The sequence below is a fragment of the Uranotaenia lowii genome, chromosome 1, assembly GCF_029784155.1.
Source record: "Uranotaenia lowii strain MFRU-FL chromosome 1, ASM2978415v1, whole genome shotgun sequence".
NCBI lineage: Eukaryota > Metazoa > Arthropoda > Insecta > Diptera > Culicidae > Uranotaenia > Uranotaenia lowii.
The window spans coordinates 213,863,516-213,875,885 of NC_073691.1; the positions used below are offsets into that span (position 1 = coordinate 213,863,516).

The following is a 12,370-nucleotide window of genomic DNA, read 5'->3' on the forward strand; positions in this document are numbered from 1 at the left end:
GATTTTGATAAATAACCACTTGAAATCTTTGTTTTGAATTGACATTTAAGTGCAAAAGAAAATAAGATTTTTTAAATGCTACCATCGAGTCTAAAACTTTCGTTGAAACAAAATTTTCTCTAAAAAAATGCATTTTTTATAATTTTTTTTCTCATAAAGCCATTAATATCAACAATACTGTTGGTCAAACGCGAACACAGTGTTCAGATGATCGATAGAAAACTTATTTACCTTCAATATGCAAAAGAGAGATTTCAAATAACTGTTATGCCGTCCGAGATATTTGAATCTAAGTACAAGAACTTTTTTAATTTTTAGGAAATTGCATATTTGGAGCATAACTCCTAAACGGTTCTACTGAGATTTTTTTGAATTTCATTTTCGGATTCAGCGCCCGATTTAACATTGGAAATGATCTTCAGTTTACTGAGTTCAAAAATGCTGTAAACTAGTGTTTTCATTTCATCATTAATCGTCTGGTTTGTGCTTAATCGAGAAATATTTACCTAATGACAATTGGGAAGTACCATGAAGATTTCAAATTAAAAAAATAACCAAGATAATTTAGTTCAAATTCCATAGAGATAAGAATTCAACACTAAAAATCAAGTTATCTTCAGAACCACAATTCAGTGTCTCAAATCTAAATCATAATTTCAAATAAAGTTTTGAGAAACAAAATATGAATTTCATTAAAAAAAGAGTTTCAAGTGTGAATTTCAATTTTCAATCTTTGAAACACAAAAAAAACGTTTTGATTCTCATCAGATAAATGTGACAAAAGTTTCTTTCGATGCCCTCAAAGCCACAGGGGTATAAGTGCAAAAATGATGGTTGAAAAAAAATCAGAATAGAGATTTAATGTTTAAAACACAGAATCATTTATCATTGAAAAAAGTCAAATAAGGAATCCAAATGTTTTATTTACCTTAAACAAAGATCCTGAGTTCTCAAAATTAAAAAAAAAACATGAAACTGAACTTCAGTAACTGAAGAAACAACACAAGACTAGAAAATCTTAATAAATTGAATTTGGAAAAAGATAAGATTAAAAACATAGAAATATTCATGTTAAGAGAATCGCTTTATGATAATTGAAACTTTACTGAAAGATCGTTTTTATGATAATTTGAGAATGATCAATTGGAAAATGATTTGCTGACTTCATAATATTAACTTCAGTAGATGATCACATTTTGGACAAATCAGTGGAAAATGTTCCAATACGAATTTCAAGTCTAAGATAGAAATTGGGATGGAAATACAATAAAAACACTCTGTACTGTCGATTTTTACATTTTAGGCCACTACAGTTTTTCTTTATGATTTTATTTTAAAAATAGGGAGAGAAAAGATTTTAGAATATATAAACCAATGGAAATATAAAAAATAGTGATCGAAAAATGAAAAGTTCTATTAACCCGGATACTGCCCGGGTAAAATTCTAAAATGTTTATTATAAAGCATCTTTGTCCTATCTAAGTCGTGTGAGCCAGTTTTGGTGAAATTAGTTGCTTTTTTAGTGCAGTAAGCATTACTTGGAAAGTTAACGTAATAATACATATTATTATTTTACGCGACGTAGGTATGTAGGAAAAATGAGGAGATGTTTTTCTTTATATTTCCTGTTCTGTACAGAATATCCTGACTGACATGTTTCGATAATTGAAAAAATAGAGATTTGAGGAGTTTTGCCTCATACTCTTCCTAATTTTTGTTTCGATTTCGGTTCACATTATATTTGTCCAGAACTTCTTCACTGCTTATTCTAGGTGGCCCCTTAACTTATGCAAGAGAAAAAATATTCTAGATATTATTTCACGGGGCCCCTTTAACACGTTCGTCGCCACGGCACCCATATTCGGGTGACGAGTGTATTTCCTGGGGGGCCCCGTCACATCAAAAAGTGTGTGACACTCTCTTACTTGAGTTTACCGCTCAGTTTCACCACACGTTTCAAATATGGGAAATCTCCCTCTTTGCTATCTCTCTCTGAAAATTTCTTTGGGCCCAGCTGGTAAAACTACCAAAATAAGCGTGGCGACGAACGTGTTAAATGTTTTATTTCAAGTTTTCATTCCGAATTTCTAGTTTTGATTTCTATTCATAGATTTGTAGAAGGTATGATTAAAGTAATGTTAAAACTTTTTTCCCTCGGGGGGCCCCCCTAAGCCGGGGGCCCGGGGGCAATTGCCCCTTTTGCCCCCCCCTTAATCCGGCCTTGCCTCTGGTAGAAATAAAACCGTATGAATCCGTCTTATTCTGTTTCAATTGTAGGTTCAATAAACAACTTTTTTCCGAACATTTTCCAATTTTCGAGGTATTTTGCAGTACTTGACAAAAACACGTCACTTCACAACTACTGGTTGCTTCGATCTTTGCCCCGCCTAATGAACCGTGTTACAGGAAAAAATCGAGAATTCCTTCAAAACGGTAACGAATAATTGTATCCGTATTTTTTCTTAAAAATATGAGAAAATGCTACCTTTGTATAAAAAGCCTTGAATTCAATAAAAAATAACTGAAATACTGGCAATGTTTTTGTGCCAATTCTATCTGAAGCCTGGGGAAGGAAGACTGAATAAAAATGAAAAAAAAAAACTTTCAAACGTCCAATTTCTCTCATCAATCTACCGACCAGTGCGAAGGTCTGAAATTTTTCTTTCTTATTGAGTGAATTTCAATAAAAAAAATGTTGATGCTTTAAAGCACTTGTTCTGCATAATACAATGATTTAATTAGGTTTTGTTTTGCTCTGGCAAATTCTTGCATGAACAGGCGTATTAAGTCGCTCATATATCGTTAAAGCTTTTGAAGCTGATAAATAAAAATTGTTTGATTAATGGTTGTTCTGAAAATAGCTCAAATGACAGATTTAGATTTTGGGTAGTTCCCATGGACCGAACAACATTTGTATATAGTTTAAAGTTTATATTTACGACAGAGTTGACAAACTGGTATTGAATAACATAGCTGTTGAATTCGATTTCGATGTTTACTTTTGAATCTACAGCAATTAACTCAGAAGACTTAAATTTAGCACCTAAACAACTGAGTTACATGACTCGCTACAGGAAACTGATAATCTAAAGTAAAAATTTGAACGATTTCAAATCTTTTCAACAATTGCTGGCTTTTTGACGAACAGTAAAAATACGACTTATTTCGTTTTTGAACCCTTCAAAGATAAAATAAACAGAGGAGAATTGGAGCTAACAAATAATTCAATCAAAACAAACATATTTCTTTAAAATTTCATAAAATTTATTTCAAAACATACATTTTGTTTTTCAAAATCCTTTTGGGCAATTCGTTTTTTTTGTCCTTGAGCTAAACAACTCGCTGCAGAAGCTCAAACCACATATTTTAAAAAGTGGTATTTGTGGTCTTTCATCCCAGGATTCAGCCGTTTGGGGCTTCCGAACTTCAAAACCGTCATGTTTTGTAGAGTAGACTTCAGCCTTCAAGACAGCCAAGTGAATAGGGCTTAGGTCGGGCAAATTGATCCATCACTCTAAGCTCGAAATTAACCTTCAAAAAAATGTTGCTCATAAAAATTGGATTTTCTTCCCTTTGTCAGCCATTGCGAAATCACTAGCTTAAACCAAAATGGCACGTTTCCACAGCTCGAGGACATGCCGTAGAACTATTCTCGATACGTAAATTCATTGATCTGCTCCTCTTCGGTTGTTCGGATGTTCGGTTGATCTTCACCAGGGAAGTATGGGTGATTCCGACCCAAACCTGCAACAATGCGGGTCTGTCGCCTGTTGACCTTTAATTCGTCTGCATAGGTTCGTGAAATTTCTGCAACTTCAATCTGTAGTTCTGTTTTTTCACGAACCGTGTTGTACGGCGGTAGAAAACACGATATTTCCCGTCTTCCCTTTTTTACCCGTTTTTGCTTTTGTTCTACTGGAATGTTGAATCCTTATGATCTTGACGTCTTGGCCTGAAGATTTTTTTATCTAATTAAAGACACATCCGAATTGCCGGGCCTTACACTCAACCCCTGCCATCAGATTTTGTACAGCCACCGTGTCCACCTTCTTTAGGTTCCATCTTCTTGGTCTTCTTTAGGTTCCGCTTGACAATAGCCCAGTATTTCTCAATTGGGCGGAGCTCTGGCTTGTTGGGAGGATTCTTGACCTTGGGAACCACCTGCACGTTGTTGGCGGCGTACCACTCCATGGCCTTTTTACCGTAATGGCAAGATGCCAAATCCGGCCAAAACAGTACGGAACAACCGTGTTTCTTCAGGAAAGGCAGCAGACGTTTATTCAAACACTCTTTCACATCAATTTCTTGGTTGACAGTCCCGGAAGCTATGAAAATGCTGCTTTTCAAGCCACAGGTACAGATGGCTTGCCAAACCAGATATTTCTTCGCGAAGTTTGACAGTTTCATGTTGTTGAAAATATCTGCTACCTTTCCCCTTCCTTTTGCCGTATAAAACTCCTGTCCCGGAAGCTGCTTGTAGTCGGCTTTGACGTAGGTTTCGTCGTCCATTATCACGCAGTCAAACTTCGTCAGCATCGTCGTGTACAGCCTCTGGGATCACGCTTTGGCCGTCGTATTTTGTTTATCATCGCGATTTGGAATCACTACCTTCTTGTAAGTCGATAATCCGGCTCGTTTTTTGGCTCGATGCACGGTTGTAGAAGATACACCCAGCTTATTTGCGGCATCCCGGAGAGAGAGGTTAGGGTTTCGCTTGAAACTATCTTTGTCTCAGCGGCTTCCGGTTTTCGATTTTCTCCCGATCCAGACTTTCTTGCTGTCGACAAACGTTTCCCAAACACTTTAATTACATTTGTAACGGTGATTTGGAAACTTTGAGCGACTTTGCCAGCGAGTAGATCGGATTTTCGCTATGCGCGAGCAAAATTTTGATACGCTGATCTTCTTCCTTGGACGGCATTTTGACAACTGAAGAGTGAATTCCAGAATAAAATTAGGAGCAAAATTCTACACACACACACCTTCAAAATTAGGGGTGTTCAGGTTTTTTAAATGCAAAATTGAAAGTAATACGTCAAGTTGATATTGACCAAATTTTGACCGTATCACCCTTTATGATGATTATTAAATTATAAATCAAAGCTTTTAGTCTTGAGAGGTAGAATTTAAAACCATTATTTTTTAAGAAGATCTTCATTTTTTTTTAAAGATTCTAAAACTTTAACTATGGTTCCTTAGAAAGAAGTTTTCGCTCGATATTCCGAGCTTCTGCCGCCAGATCGGGCTAATCGAGCTCGTTTGTATGCGATTGGAATCGTACCCACAACAAAAAAGTTGGTAAAAGTGAAAGATGACAAAATAAATTCGATTTAGCCATAGCCGGTCGGTCGGTCGTCATTCACAATGAAAAGCCATCATCGACAAACGCTTCCGGATTATGACGATGATGCTGCTGCTACAGCTGTCTACAGCACTTGTCCAAGGGGACACCCCCACCTAGACAGAAAGTCACATTTTGTCGTCCTTCCCTCGAAAGATCAATCAAACGTAAGGAGCCGTTCGTGGTGGTTTGTACACCCAAAGTTTGGTGGTGAATGAACCGTAAATGGGGATAGAATTCTATTTCTTAGCAGCAGGTGGCACTGATGTGCCGAAAGACAGTTTCGAAGTTTTTTGGGTGTCATTCGTCTTTCGCCGATACGAGGCTCCGTTCTCGGAAATGGAGTACACTATTAGTCGTTTGGAGAATGAGCCCGGCTATCAGAAAGCGGATGTTTGCCAACACATGTAGGTTTCTATCCTAAACATATGTGTAAGCCTAAGTAGTGTTGGGACGAAATAGGATCGTAGATGTAATAAAGTGATGTATTTTTGGCGTGTGAAGAAGACGCTGCTTTCTTACTCACAAGAAGTTATTTGACACAACATGTCGGCTCGGATCGTGCAGGCGACTTATCATAAAGAGCGGTCGTAACATGCACCGGTACAGGGCCATCACTCTTCCAGGCAACGAAGACCGGCACACGGCACAGGTGTATCGAAATTTATTCCGGAGACTAGATAGAACAAGGTTTTTTTCGGTTGGGGTTATCTTCTGTCTCTGTGTGTACGTCGTTTGGTGTGTATTGCCGGATGAAACACGGTTTTAAAAAGCTTTCTCGTGTACTGCTGTTGGGGTGGAGTTTTTTACTTGATGTCGTCTTTCGACTCGCAATGGTTCGCAGCAAGCTGTGGGAAACCGCGTTTCTATGACATCAAAGTCGACGATCGGCTAACACGATGGGCAATCAGAGCAATCGGTTTTTTATTTCTCTACCCATCATGTCTCACGGCTGTTTGTATCCAAGCAGGTGATGAATTGAAGGACTAAACATGACACTGGCAAGTGTGAGTGCACTTCAGGCAATTCTTTTCACGTTACTTGGTTGCTGCAATATTGGATCACTTGCTGCCAACCGAGAGTTCCCCATGATACACGGCAAATTGGAATTGAGAACGTTATTTGAGCCTGACATCCGCAGTAATCAAAAAAGAAAATGAGCACAAAGCTCACCTGCAGTTCCCTAACCACTCCCCCCCCCCCCCACAAAAAAGATACGTATCATCTTATCCCTCCCCCAGCATAATCGAAACACGGTGTAAACACATTTTCACCATCTGTGTTTTGCTAAATATTTAACTTGATTATCCCACAAACGCTATCTATAAACACCGCAAGCCGGAGTTCATCCGAAGCTAATAAATCAGGACAAGATTGCAGCCGCTGTGAGGTATAAAGATAGCTCCAGAATTTCTTCCCAGGCTCCCTCACCTATTCTCTCATCCTCCAGAGACGGGGCGTTGCCTTGTTTAACGTAATATGACAACTACACGCTTCACGACATTATTTTCATCCGAACAACCTTACCTTATCCTGTCCTTGTGGTGGGATCCTTCCCGCGTTGCTTAGCATCGCATCGCGTCAGCTTTGTCAGCCAGCTGAGCCACCAATCATCATCCGACGGGTGTGTAGGCGTCGTGGGAGAATTCTATTCGGTAGAAATTGAAGAGTAGGGGTACATAGTAGTACAGTAAGAAGTCAATTCTCACACTCCACTGATACTCCGGGCTTACAAAATGTAAGAGGAAATTCCTACGAACCGTGAAAGTTGACTACGGTAAGGTTACAACGAATTTCCGCTACGCTACAGACGAGTAGTAAAGGCACGTTGATTACGATGGAAACTTCTCTTAAACGCTTCCCATTGATGTTTTGAGACGACTTAGCACTTTTTTTTTTTACTAAAGTTGTCAATTCTTAAATCTTCAATGTGAAATTCCTTCGAAAGGAGTTTGTGTTTAAGGAAAAAACTTCAGAAGACCACGATTTTTTTCAAAGTGCTTGTTTTTATGCAAAGCCTACTTGGGGACACTTCACAAAAATAGTCTTTGTTACAAATAAGTTTTGATACGTAGCTCCCAGTACAGTTCAGCTTTTGTGATTTATTGGGTAGGTACAAATTGATTCCTTCAAGCTACAACAGCATTCAACCTGTTCGACATCATCGAATCGTTTAACCTCGTAACGACTGATTGTAAGAGCAATAATATTGACAACAGCGATGATATACTTGCATACCTTCCTAATAGCTACAGAAACACAACTTATTCATGAGTTATTGCAAATCCTCCCTGCTGAGCTGAAGCGCAAATAGATGTCAAGCTAACGGGCGCCTGCTGCTGAGTTGGCCGACATACATATCAATCTTGGCAGTCTTCCCCTCCCCCACCCCTTTTTCCGAGTGCTGTGCGTCGTCATCGGCCTCCTTCAAGGATAATACCACCGTAAGCTCCTGCTGCTGCTGCAAACATTCTTGTTGCTGCTGCGAATGCATTAATATTCAATCGATTTGATGCACTGTGATTTTCGAAGTGGTTTCATCCGCTATCCCCTCCTCCTCAGCAATTGGGCGAAGTTAGAGCTATCATGGAGGTGGTGAACACAACTTTTGGTTCGAGAAAAGTTTAAAAAAAGGTGTTTAGAGGCTTACTCTAACTTTGAGCTATCGTTCAAACCTGACGTCTGAACTAACCTGAACAGAACTAATGACCTCGCTACGAAGTGTCAAACAAACCAAAAACCGTTAGGGGTTAAAATTTTCGAAGAGCCGAGAAAGATTCAAGTGAAGCTCTGCGTAAATTTTATTTGCTACCGAAATTTGTTCAGTTAAAATTTTTGTCCTATTCGTGAGTACTCTTTAAATTGATGTGAACTTTTGATAAGATCTAACTTTTAAAAATATTAAGCGGTGCACACTGGTTAAAACCCGATCTAAGGCTGATACCACGCACAGTTTAGCATTCCCTACTAAGGGACGGTATAGGCCAAATATCTTTGCTCTTGATTTGTAAAACTTGGCATCAAAATACGAATACTCCTCTTGAATTAAAAGAGACAAATGATAGTGTCCTGGAACGAACCATCTTGACATGAGACGAAATGACCCAATAGCAACATGGCGATGCTGCGCGCATTAAAGGCGGTAATGCGCGCCAAAATCATCGGCTTTTCCTCGGCAACGAAGAGGGATGTTCAACTTGGCTTCAATAAACTCATTGTTATTTTTAAGCTTTGAGCTGCTGCGAGCACCTTTAGTAAATTATATTTCAACAGCTATTAAATCATTGTTTTACTCGTTCAGTCTGGTGCCAACTGGCCAGGTATATACACGGATGCCGGAATACCTGTAGTAAATGTTTAACATTCAAGATGTTTAACATTTTGACCCGGTTCTGTACCTGATTGAATAGTTCTCCCAAATATATACGCACAATGACACGTTACACATTCACTTCAGAACAGATCACACGAAGCCATGGTGCCGGGTATGGAGTTAGAGTTTATCTGTATAATGCGTTTGAATTCATACTTTGGTCAAACTGCGGTGAATCCGTGCACCCATGGTGGATTATCAACATACATACAACATACAGCTATTAAATCATTGCTCTACAAACTTATTCACTTAACGCTATTTAACCGATCAATTCGAGTCGCTCATTGACGCTCACAAATTTACTAGACCAAATCAAGGCAAAATCCCATAAGAAACTGGCAAAGGGCCTTTCGGCCCAAATTAAACTGGAAATAATAATAATACCCAAAATGCACAACATAGAAGAGAGAGAATTGATTTCTATAACCATTTTCCCACTAATGACCATCACACAAATTAGAAAAAATAATAAATTTTACTGATACGATTAAAAATCAATCAGAAATATAGTTTCAAATAAATGCTTTTTCTGATGGGCAATTTGTTCAAGATAATGTTGGTTGTTCTGAATTAGAAATTTGCTTGAAATAAATTTTAAGCAGTTATCAAATTTGAAACCCATTTTTCCGAAACCCCAGAAAACGTATACGAATTAAAGTTTCGAGTTAAGCCAGAAATTAAAACTTCTGACATCAGTACACTTAATCAGAATAAATAAAACAAAATACCAGATTTGAAAAAATGTATCTTAATTCAAAAAAAAAATAAATAAACCATGAGTTAAAATTGTTCAACAAAATAATAATAATTTTAAATAATTCATTATCTGAATCAACATTCTTTCCTTTATTTTTATTTGAAGGATAGATTGGAAAATTCTGCGGTAATATCTTGAATTTGAATTTTTTTTTTATCGATTTTGTATATGAATTCTTGATGAGGAAAAAAACTCCTATTTTAAGTTAAGAGAATTTATTTCGAACACAAAATCAATGATTAAATTGAATTGGATAAGAAGAAGAGAATATTTAATCTATTTAGTGCCAGTGATCAAACTCAGAGATAAAATCATTTTCCACATGCAAATTCTACCAGTTATAAAAATAAAAGTATAAAAAATATGTTTTGAAATCAGAATATCAGCATTAAATATTTGAAATACAACATGATCAATTCATCATTGATAGCATATACTGACAAAAAATAAGTTGGGAAATTTTATTTCTTGAATAATTCAAAAGAAACTGAATAAACAACAAAATCAAGCACTACGTTAGTTAAAATTGCACATAAAAATTCAGCTTTAAAGATGGTACCTCGAATATTTTATCGAACTTCTCATAGATTAATTCATAATTCACGATCGATACAAAAAATAAGTTTAAAAATAATAAAAATAAGTGAAACGTTTATAAATCTTCTTGTGCAAGTTTTATGTTGAATTATAAAAATAAGGACAAACAATAGGACTTAAAAAAAAAATAATTGAGTCTGTAAATTTTGATAAATTTATTTGAAAATTTATATAAAATATGAAGAGATAGGATGAGTTTTTGACATTTTAGAAGGATTTTTTTTTCAATAAAAATGTCTTACCATTTTAAAATCTTATTTTTAGAATTTAATAGAAATATTATAGACATAACAGCATTTTTTGTGTCAATGTTTTAATGACTGATTAAGGAGATTGGCGTCCTGAACTCGAACATTTTGACAGATTTTCTATCGCCTTTAGTTTTGGTGAAATCGAGTTTATGAGCTCAAAAAAAATTTATATGAGTGGAATCAATCATTGATATCTGATGAAACAATGAATTTGTTTATTATCCTCCATTCAATCAAGGAATAATATTTTGCCTAGATATTCTAATTTGCAGTGATCTAAAAAAGTAAAATTCTACAACTTTTTGAAATATGAAAAGATATCATTCATGAAGACTTTTGCATAAAAAAAAATACCTTTAATTCAATTTGGTTTAAAATTTTGTCAAAATTTCCGAATTTTAGAGAAAAGGGAAAAGTAATGAAAACTTCTTTAATTTTTTTTTCGCAGGAGTAATAATTTCGTGCGTCTTCGGAAAAGTTGTTCATTGATTTAAAATCTTTATTGTCAATATTTATGTACTGTTTAACAGTTTTATCAAAAAATTCCTGAAATGTCTCAATTCATGTTTACGTATTTTTCAAATTCATTTGAAAAACAGAAACTGGTGAAAAAACTTGGACGAAGACAAATTACAGAGAAAGTGTACTATGTATGCCGTGACCGAGATTAGATCTCATGCCCGCTGGCTTAGAAGATTTGAAGGCTATCCTCTACGCCACGGGCTGCGGCTTGTTTAAGTATCATCTTCCTAACTGATGATTTTTTGTTCAAAAATCAATCTTAAATGCTGGTAGCTTGTAAGAACGAATGACAGATGGATCAAGGATTGCTGAGGCTACCAAATTGATAGCTTTTCGAAGAATATGTCCATTTGCAGTTTTCTCATGTTTTAAGCTTCTCTTAGCTGTAGTGTTTGACAACTGCTTGTAAAAAAGTTTTCATTAGTATGGATTTATAGATCAACATATTTTGAAACATTCTGCGTTAAAAGTAAGTAAAAATATTGATTAGAAATGGACTTAAGGCGAGGTAGGGCACAAGAGGGTTAATGTTTGAGCAAACATCGTGTCAAGAAAATTCAAAATGAAAATCAAGCTTAAATGAATACCTTGCATAATGGAAAAGCGAGATATTTGAACGCTTCAGGAGGAAACAAACTCATTTTAAAGTTGTGATATCAAATTTAACTCAGAATCTTGAAAAAATGATTCTTAAGGCCAGAAATTGCATTTTAAAGTTTGAATCCTACAATAAGTTCAAAATTCCGAAAAAAAACGCATCAAAAAGCCAGAGCTTGCATTTTAAAGTTGTGATCCCAAATTTAGCTCATTATCCCGAAAATACGCTACAAAAGTTAAAAAAAACGCATTTTAACGATCTCAAATTGAACTCCGAATCTCGAAATAAAACGCTTCTAAAGGACATAAAACGCATTTTGAAGTTGTGATCCTAAATTAGCTCAGAATCCTGAAAAAACGCTCCAAAATGCCAGAAAAGTTTAAAGTTGTGATCCAAAATTAAACGCAGAATGCAGAAAAAACGCTTTCAAAGTCCAAAAATTGCATTATGAAAATGTGATCCCAAATTAAGATCAGAATCCCGAAAATACGCTACAAAAGTTAAAAAAAAACAACGCATTTTAACTTTGTGATCTCAAATTAAACTCCGAATCTTGAAAAAAAAACGCTTCTAAAGGCCGTAAAACGCATTTTGATGTTCTGATCCCAATTTAAGCTCAGAATCCTGAAAAAAGCTTCTAAATGGCAGAAAACGTATTTGAAGGTTGTGATCCAAAATTAAACGCAGAATGCAGAAAAAACCCTTCCAAAGTTCAGAAATTGCATTATGATAATGTGATCCCAAACTAAGCTCAGCATCCCGAAATAACGCATCTAAATGCCAGAAAACACATTTAAATCCCAGGAGAGAATCTCGAAAAACGCTTCTAAAGGCCAGAAAATGCATGTTAAAGATGTGATCCCAAAATAAGCTCAGAATCCCGAAAAAACGTTTCTAAATGAACTCAGCATCCTCAAAAAAAAACCCT

At 36.1% G+C, this 12,370-nt stretch overlaps 1 protein-coding gene across 1 annotated transcript in view; it reads left to right on the forward strand.

Moving 5' to 3' along the window:
- LOC129747245 (dopamine receptor 2) overlaps positions 1–12,370 on the forward strand; it is a 361,371-nt gene that overhangs the window by 87,632 nt on the left and 261,369 nt on the right. The window lies entirely within an intron of this gene.